Here is a 9689-nt window from a genome sequence, read left to right as displayed (position 1 = left end):
AGACGCCCACATATGGGTAGTTACAAGTAAACGAAAAGCCGTTTTTATTTTCCATGTCACATTAAGAGAATAGCGACCCAAGCAGAATAAAATGTATTTACATATCGAATAGGAATAAATAAGTCTGACACGGCAACTTTTAAGACCAACTAAATAGTTAAAAAATGGCAATTGTGGACATTTCTTGGGACACTTTTTTTCAATAGAACGTAAAGCGTCAACATTCCAAATGTGTCATAATTTATTATCAAAGGTAAGGTTTAAAAGATTTTGATTTGATATTTACTGTTGGTATACAGTGAGCTTGTATGTGAAAAGGTTAAGAGTAGGTTTCATTGTTTGAACCAATTAAAATCAACAGTGCTGAACTGATTTCTAAAGGCTAACTCTGACTGTTGAGAATGATAAATCATCACCTGCACAGTAAATTTCAGTTGTATGCAGTGATGCCGGGAACACGTTACTCCAAAATGTGCACATTTCCCAGGAATGACTAACCTCATGCGTTGCTTTTCCCAGACAGGAGGACACCTGATTTCTAACGGCCCTATTATTAAGCACTCAACAAACAGTCGTGCATTATGGAGCACAAAAGAAAGTCAAACCCTGGTATTTACAGCTTGAACGTAGTGAGGCATTGTGGGAGCCTTCAACTTCACATTCGTGTCTTTGCTAGTGACGTGACGTATGCGAATCTCATACCACGTAAACAACAATGGAGGAAGGAGAGAGATTTGAGTTTTCAAGATGGAATTACAGTCACTATTTTTGGGGTTTGTTTCAGCTATATATGAAAATATTAAAATATTGCGCACTCTGTGCTGTTGACAAAGTGTAATCAGTATACGTGCACGCACTTTAGTTTGTTTTTAGTAAAAACAAACGTTATTCCTAAAAGCTACTCTACATAACAATTTGGCCAAAAATATGTTTACAATAGCCTTTTTATTTGACCACTTATGACTGAAACATCTTCTAATTAGTAGATTAACGCCTAAACTGTTCACAATGGGCACTCCAGCAAGCCTCTGGCCAGTAGTTGAAATGGCTGTGACGTCATGTGCGCGTAGTGTACGTGAAGAAGGGTGTTTGCAATTTCATTTTTTGTCAACAGGTGGCAGTAGCGATTCAAAATTGAAATTTCAAGCTGGAATTGCATGAAGCTTTAAACCACTGTTAAAATAGACTTCCAATTAAGAAAAGTGGCAAAACATGGTGTCATTTTATGTTATGCAGGTTTGTCAGCATCTGCTGAATCTAACTGTAGTATTTAAGTAACTTGCAATCTAAACTAGCTATTTTTAAAATCAGGTAATCAGTAATGTTACTTTTTCAAGGTAACTATAACAACACTGGTTGGCAGTTAGTCTGTGAAACGGATTAAGTCAATATATATGGTTTGTTGTAGAACAAAATGTTTTCATTCATTCATATTGGCTATTAACCAACATCTGCTGAAATCATACATACTTATGACAAATATTGTACCGTCACCTTTTATTGGCCCCCGACTACATGCCTTGTCTTTGCTTACAAGTTGGAAAATAAATTAAACTAGCCTGCGCCTGTTGACGTTTGTCAAGGATCGCCATGAAATAAGATGGATGTGAGTCATTGCTACCAGCCTGGTTTTTCTGCTCTAAATAAAGTGAAGGATAAAGCAGTCCCTGCGACGGCTGACCTTTTTGATGGGGCCATCTCTCATATTTATGGCAGCTGTGATGCTTTATAGCCACAACCTACAAGTGGTTCATGTTGACAAGCTTCCACTGAGAACATATATGTGCATATTGTTTATTAATTGTTTATGCTATCCAAGAATGCTGGGAAATTGGAAACGTGCCAGTGCAAAACTATTAGGGACAACAAACAAACAGCAGTCTCAATCTTTTGGGAGGCTTTCTATAGCTTTATGATGAAATCCAAAGCTATTATAACCCTGCCCTGGACTGATCATCAGTATATCACAGGGCACGTAGACACAAATTCTTTCACACTCACATTTCTACCACAGATGTCAGTCAGGTGAACCACTACACCATCAGTGACGTCTTCTGCAGTCAATAAAACTGAATTCAAATTAAATATATTCACCACTGCCCCCTGGTGCTACATACAATGAACTTGATAACCCCCCAAACCATCCCAGAAGCCATATTTCACGGAACAACCTCACTGAGGTCAGATATGGATTCATTTGGGTCAAACGTCTCTAAAATGTTCTGACTTTTGACAGCAGCATTCTCCCTGGAGCAAAACGACCCTGGTGTCAATTTTGAAAGTGCAACATCCTCAACCTTTGTCGTTTGTGCTCCACAGCTTTCCTCCAACTTGTTTTTAATTGGCAACAGCTGTCTTGTGTCGGCCATATTATGGACCTTTGGCTGGCTGATCTGGCCCAGCAAAACATGGCTGACACAAAGCTGCCTGAGTCACACGCTTCACTGAAGGTGGTTATCTGCAGTGGGCTTCTTGTTGGGCCCACTGATCCCAGTTAGACAATCAAAGCACCCCCCCCCCCTTTCTCTGTTCATGTAAGCTGTGAATGTTAGTGGACTGAGGCAAGCGTACGCAGAAAAGAACTCCTGCGGCCATGGCAATGGAACCAGCGACAAAACATGGTGAACGGCTCCATCTGGCCAGCGCCACCGCTGCCTCGCTCGGCTGACCACGTTGTGGGAGCCACCTGTTGTCTGACTGCCACACTATCACACTAACAACACCCGGACTGTTGGACAACATTTGATGTGTTTTCTCATATTTCACACTGTGTGCTTTATGAAATCAACACAAACTGAGTGAATTTTTTCAGAGAAAAGCAATCTGAGAGACATCTTGAGTGTGGCGCACAATTTTAGTGCTGAAACAACATTACAACATGAACGGTCCAAGATGTTAGCACTAAATACAGAATGTTTGTCAAATAGTGCCACATTTCAGAAAACTGGAAGTTCCATCTGCTGACAATGAAAAGTGCAAAATATGAGTTGGAGCACCCCATACATTTCCTAAGCACATGCACCGAACCCTTCTTTAATGAAAAATAAAATATGATAAAAATAAAAAAAATCTAATTTGAGACGCGTGTATAGGTTTCACTGGTGAACAAAATGAACATAAAATCTGGCTCTATATTCATAAAGCACTTTAAAACAGCCACTTCAGCAGATAAAATGAAAGCAGTAGAAGACCCAGAATTGAACCCTGTGGAACACCATAAGTTTGTGAAGTCATATTGCACATATTTGAAGTCGTTAGTTTGGTTAGTTAGTTTTTAGAGCAGGTTTGTTCGTTTTTATTTGGTCAAAAATGACAAATACTTTGAAATGCTTTTTTTCCTCGTCATTTGTAGCATCTCTCACATTGTAAAAATCAGTCAAGATGCTAAAAATCAGTATGTGTGGATCCTGCTGTAGCTAAGCTAGAACCAATGTGTTTTTTCCCCATGGGCCCAAAGTAGTGTTAATTTGAAAACCAAACAAAAATAATTTCGTCAACACACATTTTTCACCGGACTAAAACTAGACTAGACTGGACTAAAATCCTCATTAATAAACAATAACTGGGACTAAAAGTCCTCTTTTAGGAGGACAGTCCATTTTCTTACGTCCTGTTTGAGTGTCCGGGGTTTTTATAAACTCATGAAAATGTTCGGTTGGCATTGCGTGACTAATAGGAGGTGAAGTACACTTTGTAAATGCGACTGGTACCACAATTTTAAGGCCGGGGCAAGTGTCCTTTTTGGGGGAGAAATGGGAATATGGTCACCATTAGACTAAATCAATATGCGTTTTAGTTGACTAATGAAGACAAGATGAAAATGTGCTTCACTTAATAAAAACTGGACTAAAATCTATGGACATTTTTAGTTCGTGAACATAAGCGAGACGAAATTTATATGGTTTTGTCTGCTAATTTGACACTGTTATGTGATACAAAGTGACCCCCCCCCCCCCCCTTTCAAATCTGCAGCTAGCAAGTGCAACATGCACAAACACACGGCACAGACAGGGGGTGGATTCACGGTAAACGGTTAAGCCCCCCCCCCCCCCCGTAAATTATACTTATAATGTAACATTAATCTAACGTTCCAACTATAATGTTAATCCGACCGCTAACTAATGCTGGTTAACTTGTGCTAGCTCGTAGCATGGAGCCACAGTAGTCACTTGTTGATATACTGTGATTGTGCGTAAAGTTGTTTTTTCTCAAAAAGATGAGAGAAAATCTTATGTGAAACCGTTTTAGATCTGAAATGTTCAAAATAATCTGCTGACAAAAAAATATATACACAGAGGTAAAACGATTGTCCTAACTACTACTAGACTAAAATGTTGACAGTTTTTGTTAACTAAAACCAGACGAATCAAATGCTAGATTTATAGTTAACTAACTATGATAAAAACAAACAAGCATTCAAACATACTTGTTTGAAACAGGACTAAAACTGAGACAAAATTTAAAAATGGCTGATGAAATTAACACTAGCCCAAAGTTATGATTACATACCATACGGTGGCTTAACATAAAGCTAGCTTAACATATACCAATTTACAAATAATACATTTTTGTGAAAGGCTGCGTAGCTCGGTCACATTGAATCTATCATGTAAGCCTGTTAGTCGCTATCACATATCAAGTCTTTTTAGGTCTTTTTCAACTTTTTCAAGTGTTCCAGGATCGCTATCGTATAGCTAATCTTAGCAACACCAGCTGGCACCGCTAGCTGTAGGCCCTCGCTGCCATTTTGAGCAGGAGTCTCACGAGAAGGCGCACAGCTTGAAAACCCAGCAGGGAAGCCGACAGCGGCTGACATCCATCTCGCCTCGACGAGGAAACGTAAGAAGAACGCCAGCTCGGAGGAGGAATGACAAAGCTCAGCTGGATCTCAGCCCGCTGATAACTCAACTCGCCCAGGACAATTTGTTACACCGTCAGAATTAAATGATAAGATTCCAATTACGTGCTAATTTAAACCAAGGGGCAAGGATGAGCGGTTAAGGATGACGGAACGCGCTGCAAAGGATTTCATGACCTAATAGATTCCTTCAGGTGAAATGGGGAAATGGAGGAAATCTTACCGACATTAAATAGATAAAAGTTCTTAGCTGGGTCACATTGAATCTATCACGTATTTGCAGGTAAAGTGTCATGTGAAGGACATATGCATCTGCCAATAGACTTCACATAAATGACCTGCACTGTCTTACAGCTGACACTGGGTGGTCTAGTCCTCTAATTAATCGGTCTTGTCTCCCCACTAAAGACTGGATCAGGTTGTCAGGAGTGCTGCATTATTCAACATTGCGGTGGCGGAAAGAAGAAGCCTGTGGAATAGTGTCACCTTTCTCGACAAAGATGGAGAGAGAAAAGAATGGATGGAATAGTAAATGAGAGGTTAAAACAGTCCACAGTGCAGACCTCCACCGAGATCTGTGAGCTGAAGAGAAAAAAACTGTAGTTTGATAATAAGTTGTATATCATTTTTAATCTATTAATTTTATTGTTTGTGGCAGTTGACTTAAGACATTACAAATAGACGGATGATGACATTTTTTTTTCGGCACAGTGACTCAATCCAATCCATTTTCGACGGCTTATCCTGGGGTTCAGTCACGCGTGAGCTGGAAACGATCCCAGTGGACCGTCACACGGCACATAGAGACGCACGTTTACAACTACAGTAACTGAGTGGGATTGATCCCACAACGGGCGCATGGAAGTCAGCCATGTGTAACATTTCGCTACCAGCGATGGGGGCAGTGACTCGAGGTAACTCGTCTCCGACGGGGTGAGAAGGCCGGCTACAAAATAAAATCTTTCCAAATACAGTGATTCACAAATGGCATTGCCTTGGTACACTTCTATTACTTTCTAACTGGAATTTGGATAGTTAGCTTAAATGTACAAAATGTTTCCATCTTTCCACCAACATAAACACAACGCCATCCTGAAATCATGTTTAACCGCTAATTCAGGAGGTAAAACAACAACAACAACAACAACAATTTAATTACGCTAGCATTTTAAAATGCGGCACCCTTTCCAAGTGTTAGCCGTTAGCGTAGGGTGACCAGACGTCTCATTTTGGCCGGGACAGCTTTGTTTTTTAACCTTTGGTCCCTAATTGTTTTGTCCCACTTTTATGCAGGTCCCGTCCCAGCATCCTGTTTTTTTTTTTGCCATGTGTATGTATGTCAATCACACAGTTGTTAATTTTGAAAATCTGGTCATCCTAGGTTAGCGGCTAGTGGCTAGCAGCTAGCCGCTAACTGCGTGTCCCATAGGCTGGCACTGGTCCATTAGACTTGTTTTCAAAGGCAGTTTAATTCCCAAAAAGACTTACACACTTTGGCTGCGGCTCAATTCCGAATTTTTCACAAGTATCAGATTTTTTCATGCAGTATCGTCACGATTTTTTTTACATCCGACTTGGGCCTCTTTCGTTTGTGGATATAAATCGGATATGTGTACGATGCGTCTGCACTGTGAACGCTTATCCGCACGCATCCGATTCATACGCCAACCAGGAGCGCGGGCGATCGCACTGACAAGACACATAAATCGAACTCCTAACGCGTCCGCGAAACGAGTCCACCAGTCCACCAAACTGTAGCAAAATTTGCACATGACACTTCTAAAACTCGCTTGCCTCAGTGACTTTGCTGGCGGTAAAACGTTACGAGTCGGGACAATATTTACTTCCGCGTGCGTTGCGTTCACATTAGATGTCACATTTGTTTTTGCAATGTGAACAGTACATAAAAGGATCGGAATTAACAAAAAAAACCGAATTGGGCATCACGTCCAGCACGTGCAGTGTGAACGTACCTTTGATGCTGACATAATTGCAATTCCTACTGTATCATTTTTAACAAACCAGGCTAAGTCAAATGTGCTGTTTTAGATGTCAAAATCACTCCTGTGGTTCTGACGTCCATTCGTCTCATATCCCAAAAGCCTTGCTTAACCCTGGAGAACCCAAGAACCCTATTCTCCTTTGGAAAATTATAAATTATACATTAAATGACTGCTATAAATTCACTGAACACCAAAATATATTAGAATATATAAATATATTTTTTCAATGTTTTTTTCAATTTATTCCCTAATTTAGGATTAGGGCGAAATTTGACCCTTTGGGATTTAGGGGTATCATTTCCAAAAATCTGAATAACAAAAACTGTCAGTAAACTATTAAGAATTTAAGAAAATAATCAATCAAATACACAGCTACATTGAACAATATAATTTTTTTGTTTTATTTGTTGCATTTTAGCCATCTTGTCACCACCACTCTGGCTCATGTAAATGCAATATTCATCCACTAGATGGCCCCATGCAGGGGTCAAAAGTGGCACTCTGGATTTTTGAAGTTAAATTTGTAAAAAAAAAAAGAAGGTCTTTGTTATTTGAGTAGCAGAATTTATAGGGGCCAAATTTGACCCCGTGGGTTCTCCAGGGTTAATAATGTTTCTTGAGAAGATTCCTTGGACCGCGCTCAATGTCAACACAACTGTGTGATGGAAGATAAGGGTACTGAATAAGCAGACGGGACTTTACTCCTTTCATCATGGGAGGGGGGCCGGGTGAGCTGCCATCATGAAATAATGGCTTAATAGTGAAAAAACTTTGAGTTGCATCTTTAGCCAGATGGCAAAATTGTGATTTTTTTTCCCCAAGCATCACCCTTCTTCTATTTCTAATCACATTTGGTACTGAGCATCTGGAAGATGTTGGGAATGAATGTGCGGACAAGTATGGAGGTGGGGGGGTGGGTGAGGGCGTTCCCTTGCGATCCTTGTGTTACTGTGCGCTTTGACGCCATTGGTCAGGGCATGTTTCGAGGCTCCCTGCGGTTTCCCGTTTCTAGAGTCCAAGTAATTCCTCGGCTTGTGTGTCCTTAGGGCTTGCTTATCTTGGAGGCGGGACGGGCCGGTCACCTTGCAGCCCCGGGAAGCGGCCGATTACAAGCATGATCCAACCCAATCTTTAACTTTGGTCAGTCCCAGATTTGATGCCGCTCGCTCAGTGTTTATTTACACAGATGGATCTGAGGTCTCCGGTTTTAGGGTGGCAGAGGAAGCATTTACCGTTTTTTGCTTTTCTCTTTCTGATTGTCTTTGCTCATCTTTGCTGCACATACGGCATATTACTGAACACTCTAAAGTGTCCCCAAGTGTGATTGTGAATAGTTTGTCTATGCGATTGGCTGGCAAGCAGTTCAGGGTGTACCCCGCCTACTGCCAGAAGACATTTGGGACATGCTCTGGTATGCCCGCGACCCTCGTGAGGATAACCGCTTCAGATAATGGATGGATAACACTCTAAAGAACCAGGCAACATCTGATTGATTTTTGCCACACACTGTGATCAAAAGGGCTCCCTTTCACTCTTGGCAGAGGTGAAAATTGAGAGATTAAAAAAGAGGGAGATCAAATGTTGGCGCTTCAAGGAAGATGTGAATCACATCTGCAGGAGAAACCATAGGGAGGGTCCAAGAATCACAGTAGGAAGTATGTCCTGTTCTTTCTTCTTCTGTACAGACAGATCAATTATAAAGCCATTGATCATTTTTTCTTACTTTCTTTTTTCTTTTTTACTTAAATCTACATTTTTTGACACTCAATAATAGAGTGACCAGACATCCCGTTTTAGCGAGACGGTCCCCGGTTTTGAGCCTTGTGTCCCGAATCCCAAATCAATCACAAAGTTGTCAGAGTGATTCATGCGTCAAAGCAATTAAAAAGGAATTTAACCGTTGCATTCCTTCCTATTTACCTTCACATTCACATTTCATTCATCCGAATCTAACAGTAGGGGTGGGAATCTTTGGACACGATTCGATTACGATTCAGGGGATACGATTCAATTATAAAACGATTATTGATCCATTTTTAATTTATGTATATTGTTGCACTTTTTTACAATACATTTCTATTCATCTCACTAGGTATTAATCACTTGGTGCAATGGATAAAAAAAACAACTCATGGTTCGGATCAGATCACAGATTTGAATCACCGATCACATTATTTTTCAGAAAAAAAAGATAGCACTTTGTCTTCCTTTTATTTTATAGAACACTTGTTCCCATTAAATACCAACATTCAACTCAAAATGTCAAATATGTCCATATAGAATGTAGGAGCCATATTTGACATTTCGAGACAAATGTTTTTATTAATAGGAAGAAAAAAAAGTTTTATAAAGAAAATGAAGATGACGTTCTATTTCTTTTTTTATTTAAGAAAGAAAAATACCTCAAACTGCAATTTAAGGCACACATGCCTGGCAAACATGCCTGGCTTACAGACGTGTTTTCGTCATACCGGAACTAGAATTACTTCCTGCTTCAGTGTCTAAGAATCGTGGGAATTGTAGTCCTACTAGCCTAATGTAAGTCTACTAGTCAGAGCCAATACAAGCTGAGCTTTTCCAGCGGCATATTTCCAATGTCACAATGTACAGCTAGCTTCCAATAGCTCCCGGCACCGAGCAAAAAAAGGTTGGATAATGGTCTTGTTTAGCGCTTTTGAACTGTCAACCAATATAGCATTTAGCATTAGCAATTCAATTAGCTATGAATAGTTCCTGGTGAGAATTTATTGTATATTTGATGATAAGCAAAATTGGTAGTGTTTTTAGTTTTGAGAATCTAGCCAGTGATAAATTGACAACATGCAATC

This window comes from Vanacampus margaritifer, chromosome 9 (assembly GCF_051991255.1).
Source record: "Vanacampus margaritifer isolate UIUO_Vmar chromosome 9, RoL_Vmar_1.0, whole genome shotgun sequence".
NCBI classification, from domain to species: domain Eukaryota; kingdom Metazoa; phylum Chordata; class Actinopteri; order Syngnathiformes; family Syngnathidae; genus Vanacampus; species Vanacampus margaritifer.
This window is presented reverse-complemented; position numbering follows the sequence as displayed.